This window comes from Neovison vison, chromosome 5 (assembly GCF_020171115.1).
Source record: "Neovison vison isolate M4711 chromosome 5, ASM_NN_V1, whole genome shotgun sequence".
NCBI lineage: Eukaryota > Metazoa > Chordata > Mammalia > Carnivora > Mustelidae > Neogale > Neogale vison.
This window is the reverse complement of record NC_058095.1, coordinates 97,020,145-97,030,048: the sequence shown is the minus strand read 5'-3', so window position 1 is coordinate 97,030,048 and position 9,904 is coordinate 97,020,145. Positions and strand designations below refer to the sequence as shown.

Here is a 9,904-nt window from a genome sequence, read left to right as displayed (position 1 = left end):
TTTGATTAAGGAAGCAATATGCCCTTACCAAGACATTTAGAAAATACAAGCAAGTATGGGGGACACTTGCATGGCTCAGTCAGTTAAGCGCCTGCCTTTGGTTCAGGTCATGATCCCAGGGTCCTGGGACTGAGTCCCACCTCGGGCTCCCTGCTCCCTCCTCCACATCGGGAGCCTGCTTCTCCCTCTGCTGCTGCTGTTCCCCTGCTTGTGTGGGCATTATCTCTCTGACAAATAAATAAATAAAATCTTTAAAAAAAAATACCAGCAAGTATGGATTAACATAATATGGATTTTGAGAGAAGAGAGAGGAATGAAAAGTACGGGATGATAAAAGAATGGGATGGGTTTGTTCAGGACACTTTTCTTGTTGGAAGCCAGTCCATTGTTAAGGCAGCCCTAGGTAACTACTAGAGGTACAAGTCATGACCTTCCCCCCAAATCAGGTTATTCTTCTGGCATTTCTATTCCATTATTGTGACCTCTATTCTAACCGTCACCCAAGTTCAAAGAGTCTTCAAAATACCATAGAACTTAACTGATGACATGAATTGGATCAATAATAAAATAATGAAATTAAACCAAAAGATAAAAGGTAGTGTTTTCTTTTCTTTTTCTGAGTTAAGATATTTATTAGTGTTTATACAAACAAACTGCACCCACTAATTCAAAAATAGGAGGGCTTTTCCTCAGTAAGAATACAGTCTTTAACAGGACTCTGTTTGAATTAGAATTCCATACAAAAAGAATATACTTAGCCCAAGAAAGCCAGGAAGGATTTTACATTACACAGAACAGGCATTCAGTTGGTTCAATCATGGTGAGTTACCCTTCCAACCAAATACTTATTTTTATATTTATTGCACATATCGCAGTCAGTTCAGTATATGCCAACAATCACACAGTTTTAGTATTTAGTAGCATGAAGCATGCTTAACTATTTCCAAAGAGATATGTGATGTGGTCTTCATTTCAGAGGGACAGAAGTGACTGAGTTACTATCTGTTCTTTAATATTCCAACTAACTATTTCATTGCCTCATTGAAGCTAGGGCCTTTGGTGGCTCAAATTTTGAATATTAGCCATTTCCAGTCCTTCAGTGCAGGTAATCCAGGCGCATTTGCCTTGTCTGAGGGAGTCATGGCCTGCTCCATGCCTGCTTATTTGCAAACATCTTCAAAATGGCTTTTCTCAGCTCTTCTTCCAACATGGCAGCTAACTCTGATTTGGGAATGCCAATTTGCTCTTGGACACGACTGCCTACTACAGAAATGGGTGCCTCTGTGTTTGAAGAATAATACCACAGCATGGCCTGATGTTTGTCTGTCCTCCTTGATCCCAGGCTTGGGATTCAAGGTTCTTGTATATTACAATCCCAACGTAAAATCCAATAGTAGGAATAGTAGTAACTACTAGTCCAACCTGCAACCTGTACAAAATTATAGTTTTTCCTGCTCCATCCAATCCCAAATCAAAATCTCCATTTGCTGGGTTCCAACCAAACCTGGAAAAAGTACTTGAGAAAAAACCACCCATAATGAACTGACCATCTGCCCTTGCTGGTGGTCAGAGACAGGCTCCGGCTTCGGCAGCGACTCTTGTTGGAGCCTCAGCCCTGCCACCTCTGCTCACTTGGCCTTGGGCTCCTACTCCAGCTACAAAACGACTCCCTTAGAAGTCAGGTCCACCAGCAGCTTCCAAGTGGGACTCCCGGCGGGTGGGGCTGGGGGCGATGGGCTACGGTGACAATTCATCGAGATCAGCAGCCTCAGAAAAGGTAGTGTTTTAAAATAGGTTTAGAAATAAGGCTGTATAATAAGGCTAGAAATATATACCAGCTGGATTTATACACTGCCGAGAAAGACTCAGAATCACTCACTGATTTTCCCAAGACAGTGCAATCAATAGGTGATGGATCATGTTTTGAACATGAGAGCTTATGCTCTTTCCTCTTTCCCAAAGCACCTGTCATTGTCTGTTTGTTCCATCTTCATTCATTGATCACATATTATTATAAAGCACTGGGGGGTACAGAGGTGTACCTGACACGGCCAATTCAATTTATTTCCATAAACTTTATTGAGTGCTTAAAATGAGTTCTTCTTCTGTATGGAGCAGCCCTGACTTATGGAATGGACCAAGACCAGCTCTATCCCCAAGGGGCTGAGGGGCAGGGGTGGGTCATGGATAAGAGGAGGAGACAGAGAAACAAACAACTATCTAGTATGTTGGGTGCCCACTCAGCGGCACAAATGAGACACTTGGGTGACGTGATTCCAAAGGTTCTTTCCAGCAATGATTATTTTATAACTCACTATTATTTGCAACATGTATTAGCATCAGCTTTTCTGTGAAATGTTCATGCTATATTAAATAGTATTTCACTTCCGTATGATTTAATTTTTATAAGGTCAAGTCTTGTATCTCAAACCAGATTTAAAGTTTCTTAAGATAGAGTCTGTTCTTACCTTTTTTGCTTCCCTAGCAAAAGTCAGAACTCAATAACTATAGATTCACTGATTATGAAAGTCAATTACTTTCAAATAAACAGACATCCATGCTTTCCCCTTTACCTATTTTACCTTCCCCACATGCTAAATATTCGCAATGCAGAGTATTTATGTCTGGAGAGGTTGCTGGTAGGGATGGTCTCCCTTTTTCTCCTTATACTTGCTTTATAAGCTTAAGCCTTTAAAAAAAAAAGATACTTAATAGCTTGAGGGAATTACATTAGTAAGTGAAAAACAGCAGAATACAAAATAGTATACATAGAATATATCCCAGTTTGAACAGAAAAATGGGAAGAAGAAACACATAATTGGATGTCACCAGCCCACAAACACAAATGCTATCACATAGAATTGATATGCCAGAATTTCTGTTCTTGCTCTCATCTGCACATGCAGAACATGGAACTGCCCTTTAAAAGTTCCTCCATAAGGGACCCCTTCTGGACCTACATGGGCTCGTGTTTGACTCTCAGATGCAGACACTAACTGGCACCAACGTGTTCTTCTGCCCCTGTGCCCAAGACACTCTAGGCAGCTGGTGAAGCCACAGGAAGGGCTACTAATGTTGACCAGGAAAATATTAAAACTGTATAGCAAGGATAGAGCATTAAAATCACTTAATTATTTTTCTCTGTGCTTTTTATATTTTGCAAATTTTCTGGATTATTAGTTTTATAATCAGAAAAGGAAATGTTGATTGAAAACACCTGCATCAAGTCTTCAAGATAGCTAAGGGGTTGCTGTTGCAAACAACCCCAGCAGAAATCAGAAAACGACAAGCAGGGTGCCTGGGTGGCTCAGTGGGTTAAGCCACTGCCTTCGGCTCAGGTCATGATCTCAGGGTCCTGGGATCGAGTCCCGCATCGGGTTCTCTGCTCTGCAGGGAGCCTGCTTCCTCCTCTCTCTCTCTCTGCCTGCCTCTCTGCCTATTTGTGATCTCTCTCTGTCAAATAAATAAATAAAATCTTTAAAAAAAAAAAAAAAAAGAAAACGACAAGCAAAAAACCATGCGGTGAATGCACTGGTGTTAGAATTGCAGGGTCAATCAGCATAAAACCCTACCGGACATCTCAGACCTGTTCTGGGAGGTAGCAGCATCTGCTGGGATCCCACCATTGATTTAGTTCATAAAGTGAAAAGAACATGCAGCAAAACTGACTCCTGGTTGGCATGTTTGCTGATGAGACTCAAGATTCACAAAGGCAAGGAAGTTCATTTCAGAAAAAAAAAAAAAAAAAAAAAAAGTAAGCCATTCATGTGCACCAACAGCTTTGGACTTGGCCGAAACCTCACAGGGAAAGCTCCTAGAGTTGTCCCCAGCAGCCAAATGAAGACATCTGCTGAACAGAGACAGCTGGCCAGAAATTTAATAAGACACCAGACCATGTTACAAAGAGAATATAGAGTATTGCTATGGAAAATTTAATAGTGTTGTGTGCATTAATGAGCAGGAACTGACTAAAGCATCAAAGGCGTAAGAGGGCAATTTGGTTTTTAGAATGATAATAGAATTCATGAAAAAAATATTCATCCCCATTCCCAGCTGAGGTCAGATAAGGCAGTTCTCTACCTTCCTGTTTCAGCTGTTGTAAATAAGCAAGTGCCCTTTTTGTGTTCGAGTTAATGCTACTTTTTTTTTTTTGCACTTTCGTGCTTTTTGCTGGTGATTTTGTTGTTTAAGACAGCTCCCAAGCATTGTGCTCATGTTGTCCAATACTCTAAGAGTGAGCAGGCTGGGGTGTGCCTTAGGGAGAGCATATGTGTGTCGGCTCCCTACACGTGTGAGTTACCATGCCATCGGCTGTGTGTTCAATATTAATAGGACAATCTACGTTAAATACGGTTATCTTTACTTTTTTAAATTTAATTTCCTTTTATTTTTTCCAGTGTTCCAAAATTCATTGTTTATGCACCACACCCAGTGCTCCATGCAATACGTGCCCTCCTTAATACCCACCACCAGGCTCACCCAACCCCACACCCGACTCCCCTCTAAAACCCTCAGTTTGCTCCTCAGAGTCCACAGTGTCTCATGGTTTGTCTCCCCCTCTGATTTCCCCCAACTCACTTTTTTCCTCTCCATCTCCCAATGTCCTCTGTGTTATTCCTTGTGCTTCAAAAGTAAGTGAAACCATGTGATAATTGACTCTCTCTGCTTGACTTATTTCACTCAGCATAATCTCCTCCAGCCCCATCCATGTTGATACAAAAGTTGGGTATTCATCCTTTCTGATGGAGGCATAACACTCCATTGTATATATGGACCACATCTTCTTTCCTCTGCCAACAGAGGATGCCATTCTTCTGTTGAAGGGCATCTCGGCTCTTTCCACAGTTTGGCAACTGTGGCCATTGCTGCTATAAACATTGGGGTATGGAAGGCCCTTCTTTTCACAACATCTGTGTCTTTGGAGAAAACACCCAGTAATGCAATTGCAGGGTCATAGGGAAGCTCTATTTTTAATTTCTTAAGGAATCTCTACACTGTTTTCCAAAGTGTCTGCACCAACTTGCCTTCCCACCAACAGTGTAAGAGGGTTCCCCTTTCTCCATATCCTCTCCAACACTTTTTATTTACTGTCTTGTTGATTTTGGTCATTCTAACTGGTGTAAGGTGATATCTCAATGTGGTTTTGGTTTGAATCTCCCTGATGGCTAGTGATGATGGGCATTTTTTCATGTGTCTGATAACCATTTATATGTCTTTGGAGAAGTGTCTCTTCATATCTTCTGCCCATTTTTTGATGTGATTATCTGTTTTATGTGTGTTGAGTTTGAGGAGTTCTTTGTAGATCTTGTTATTAGCCTTTTGTCTATAGTGTCATTTGAGAATACCTTCTTCCATTCTGTGGGTTACCTCATTGTTCTCTTGACTGTTTCCTTTGCTGTGCAGAAGCTTTTGATGTTGATGAAGACCCACAGTACATTTTCCCTTTTTTTCCTTTGCCTTTGGAGACATTTCTTGAAAGAATTTGCTGTGGCCAATGTCGAAGAGGTTACTGCCTATGTTCTCCACTAGGATTTTGATAGATTCCTGCCTCATGTTAAGGTCTTTTATCCATTTCGAGTTTATCTTTGTGCATGGTGCAAGAGAATCGTCGAGTTTCATTCTTCTATACATAGCTGTCCAACTTTCTCAGCACCATTTATTGAATTTTTTTCCACTGTATATTTTTTCTTACTTTGTCAAAGATTATTTGACCATAGAGTTGAGGGTCCATATCTGGGCTCTCTACTCTGTTCCACTGTGTCTGTTTTTGTGCCAGTATCATGCTGTCTTAATGATCACAGTTTTGTAGTAAAGCTTGAAATCAGGCAAGTGATGGCTCCAGTTTTGTTTTTCTTTTCAACATTTCCATAGCAATTTGGGGTCTCTTCTGGTTCTATGCAAATTTTAGGATTATTTGCTCCAGCTCTTTGAAAAATGCCAGTGTAATTTTGATCGGGATGGCATTGAAAGTATAGATTGCTCTAGGCAGTATAGACATTTTAACAATGTTTATTCTTCTGAACCAAGAGCATGAAATGGTCTTCCATCTTTTTGTGTCTTCTTCAATTTCTTTCATGAGTGTTCTGTAGTTCCTTGAATACAGATCCTTTACCTCTTTGGTTAGGTGTATTCCCAGGTATCTTATGGTTCTTGGTGCTATAGTAAATGGCATGGATTCTCTAATTTCCTTTTCTGTATTTTCATTATTAGTGTATAAGAAAGCAACTGATCTCTGTACATTGATTTTGTATCCTGCCACATGACTGAATTGCTGTATTAGTTCTAGTAATTTGGGGGTGGAGTCTTTTGGGTTTCCATATAAACTATCATGTCGTCTGAGAAGAGAGAGAGTTTGGGGTTTTTTTTCTTTTTTTCTTCTTTCTTTTCTTTTTTTTTTTTATGATTTAATGATTTTTTTAAAATTTCTTTTCAGCGTAACAGTATTCATTGTTTTTGCACCACACCACATGTTTTTGCAAAACATGCTCTCCTTAATACCCCAACCTCCACCCCCCACCCCTTCAAAACCTTCAGGTTGTTTTTCAGAGTCCATAGTCTCTCATGGTTCACATCTCCTTCCAATTTCCCTCAACTCCCTTCTCCTCTCCATCTCCCCATGTCCTCCATGTCATTTGTTATGCTCCACAAATAAGTGAAACCATATGATAATTGACTCTCTCTGCCTGACTTATTTCACTCAGCATAATCTCTTCCAGTCCTGTCCATGTTGCTACAAAAGTTGGGTATTCATCCTTTCTGATGAAGGTATAATACTCCATAGTGTAAATGGACCACATCTTCCTTATCCATTCAATCGCTGAAGGGCATCTTGGTTCTTTCCACAGTTTGGCGACCATGGCTTTTGCTGCTATAAACATTGGGGTACAGATGGCCCTTCTTTCCACTACATCTGTGTCTTTGGAGAAAATACCCAGTAATGCAATTGCAGGATCATAGGGAAGCTCTATTTTTAATTTCTTGAGGAATCGCCCCCCTGTTCTCCCAAGTGGCTGCACCAACTTGCATTCCCACCAACAGTGTAAGAGGGTTCCCCTTTCTCCACATCCTCTCCAACACATGTTGTTTCCGGACTTGCTGATTTGGGTCATTCTAACTGGTGTAAGGTGGTATCTCAATGTGGTTTTAATTTGAATCTCCCTGATGGCTAGTGATGATGAACATTTTTTCATGTGTCTGAGAGCCATTTGTATGTCTTCATTGGAGAAGTGTCTGTTCATATCTTCTGCCCATTTTTTGGTATGATTATCTGTTTTGTGTGTGTTGAGTTTGAGAAGCTCTTTATAGATCCTAGATATCAACCTTTTGTCTGTACTGTCATTTGCAAATATCTCCTCCCATTCTGTGGGTTGCCTCTTTGTTCTGTTGACTGTTTCCTTTGCTATGCAGAAGTTTTTGGTCTTGATGAAGTCCCAAAAGTTCATTTTTGCCTTTCTTTCCTTTGTCTTTGGGGACATATCTTGGAAGAAGTTTCTGTGGCTGATATCAAAGAGGTTACTGCCTATGTTCTCCTCTAGGATTCTAATGGATTCCTATCTCACATTGAGGTCTTTTATCCATTTTGAGTTTATCTTTGTGTACGGTGTAAGAGAATGGTCGAGTTTCATTCTTCTACGTATAGCTGCCCAGTTCTCCCAGCACCATTTATTGAAGAGACTGTCTTTTTTCCACTGTATATTTTTTCCTGCTTTGTTGAAGATTATTTGACCATAGAGTTGAGGGTCCATATCTGGGCTTTCTACTCTGTTCCACTGGTCTATGTGTCTGTTTGTATGCCAGTACCATGCTGTCTTGGTGATCACAGCTTTGTAGTAAAGCTTGAAATCAGGTAACTTGATGCCGCCAGTTTTATTTTTGTTTTTCAACATTTCCTTATCAATTCGGGGTCTCTTCTGATTCCATACAAATTTTAGGATTATTTGCTCCAGCTCTTTGAAAACTAGCAGTGGAATTTTGATCGGAATGGCATTAAAAGTATAGATTGCTCTAGGCAGTATAGACATTTTAACAATGTTTATTCTTCTGATCCAAGAGCATGAAACGGTCTTCCATCTTTTTGTGTCTTCTTCAATTTCTTTCATGAGTGTTCTGTAGTTCCTTGAGTACAGATCCTTTACCTCTTTGGTTAGGTGTATTCCCAGGTATCTTATGGTTCTTGGTGCTATAGTAAATGGCATGGATTCTCTAATTTCCTTTTCTGTATTTTCATTATTAGTGTATAAGAAAGCAACTGATCTCTGTACATTGATTTTGTATCCTGCCATATGACTGAATTGCTGTATTAGTTCTAGTAATTTGGGGATGGAGTCTTTTGGGTTTTTCATGTAAACTATCATGTCATCTGTGAAGAGAGAGAGTTTGACTTCTTCATTGCCATTTTGAATAGCTTTTATTTCTTTGTGTTGTCTGATTGCTGTTGCTAGGACTTCTAGTACTATGTTGAAGAAGAGTGACAAGAGTGGGCATCCTTGTCGTGTTCCTGATCTCAAATGGAAGGCTGTCAGCTTTTCACCATCGAGAATGATATTTGCTGTGGGTTTTTCATAGATAGATTTGATGAAGTTGAGGACTGTTCCCTCTATCCCTATACTTTGAATTGTTTTAATCAGGAATGGATGTTGTATCTTGTCAAATGCCTTTTCTGCATCAATTGAGAGGATCATGTGGCTCTTCTCTCTTCTCTTATTGATTTGTTCTATCACATTGATTGATTTGCAAATGTTGAACCACCCTTGCATCCTAGGAATAAATCCCACCTGGTCATGGTGGGTAATCTTTTTAATGTGCTGTTGAATCCTATTAGCTAGGATCTTGTTGAGAATCTTGGCATCCATATTCATTAGGGATATTGGTCTGAAATTCTCCTTTTTTTAAAACTTTTTTTAAAGATTTTTAAAATTTATTTGACAATGAGAGAGAGATCACAAGTAGACAGAGAGGCAGGCAGAGAGAGATGGGGAGGCAGACTCCCCGCTAAGCAGAGAGCCCAATGCAGGGCTCGATCCCAGGACCCTGAGATCATGACCCGAGCCAAAGGCAGAGGCTTAACCCACTGAGCCACCCAGGCACCCCTGAAATTCTCCTTTTTGATGGGGTCTTTGTCTGGTTTGGGGATCAGGGTAATGCTGGCTTCATAGAAAGAGTCTGGAAGTTTTCCTTCTATTTCTATTTTTTGAAACAGCTTCAGGAGAATAGGTATTATTTCTTTTTTGAATGTTTGGTAGAATTCTCTGGGGAACCCATCAGGTCCTGGGCTTTTGTTTTTTGGGAGGTTTTTGATCACTGCTTCAATCTTGTTACTAAATATTGGTTGATTCAGGTTAAATACGGTTATCTTTAAACAGAAACACAAAGTGTTGTGTAAATCCAGCATGGTCACATAAAATAAGTTTATATATTGAGCTGTGGGTGAAATTGTGCCCAAAGGCTCTCAATGGCTCACTATTTGATAACTCAGTGTTCATGGCAACTTTGTAGAACATCATTGCTATGAATAATCAGAATTGACTATATCATCATTTCAACAAATAACTAATATATGATGATTAATGAGCTATATTGCATTTGTTTTTGTACTAAGTCCAAAATTTGATATGTCTTTTGCATTTAGAGCACATCTCCCTAGACTGGCTATGTCTAAAGGGCTTAGTGACCACATGTGGCAAGTGGCTATGTACTAGCTAGAGCAGGTCTAGCCTTGGACTCCACAAAGAAACTGAAACCATCAGACAGAGCTCCCCAACCATTGCCATGGTTGTCCCTCCATGTCTGTCCCTCCATGGAGCTCTGGACCCCATCCTTTCTCTCTCCAGGGAAATTGCCCTTCATCGGGTCCTTTCCCTCGTGTATCTTTTTTCTCTCTCCATTGGCTATTAACCTTCAGCAT

The 9,904-nt window shown here is 40.2% G+C and overlaps 1 pseudogene; it reads right to left on the bottom strand.

Moving 5' to 3' along the window:
- Positions 1 to 998: 998 nt before the first annotated feature.
- LOC122907431 lies at positions 999 to 1,536 on the bottom strand (annotated as a pseudogene).
- Between the last annotated feature and the right edge of the window lie 8,368 nt (positions 1,537 to 9,904).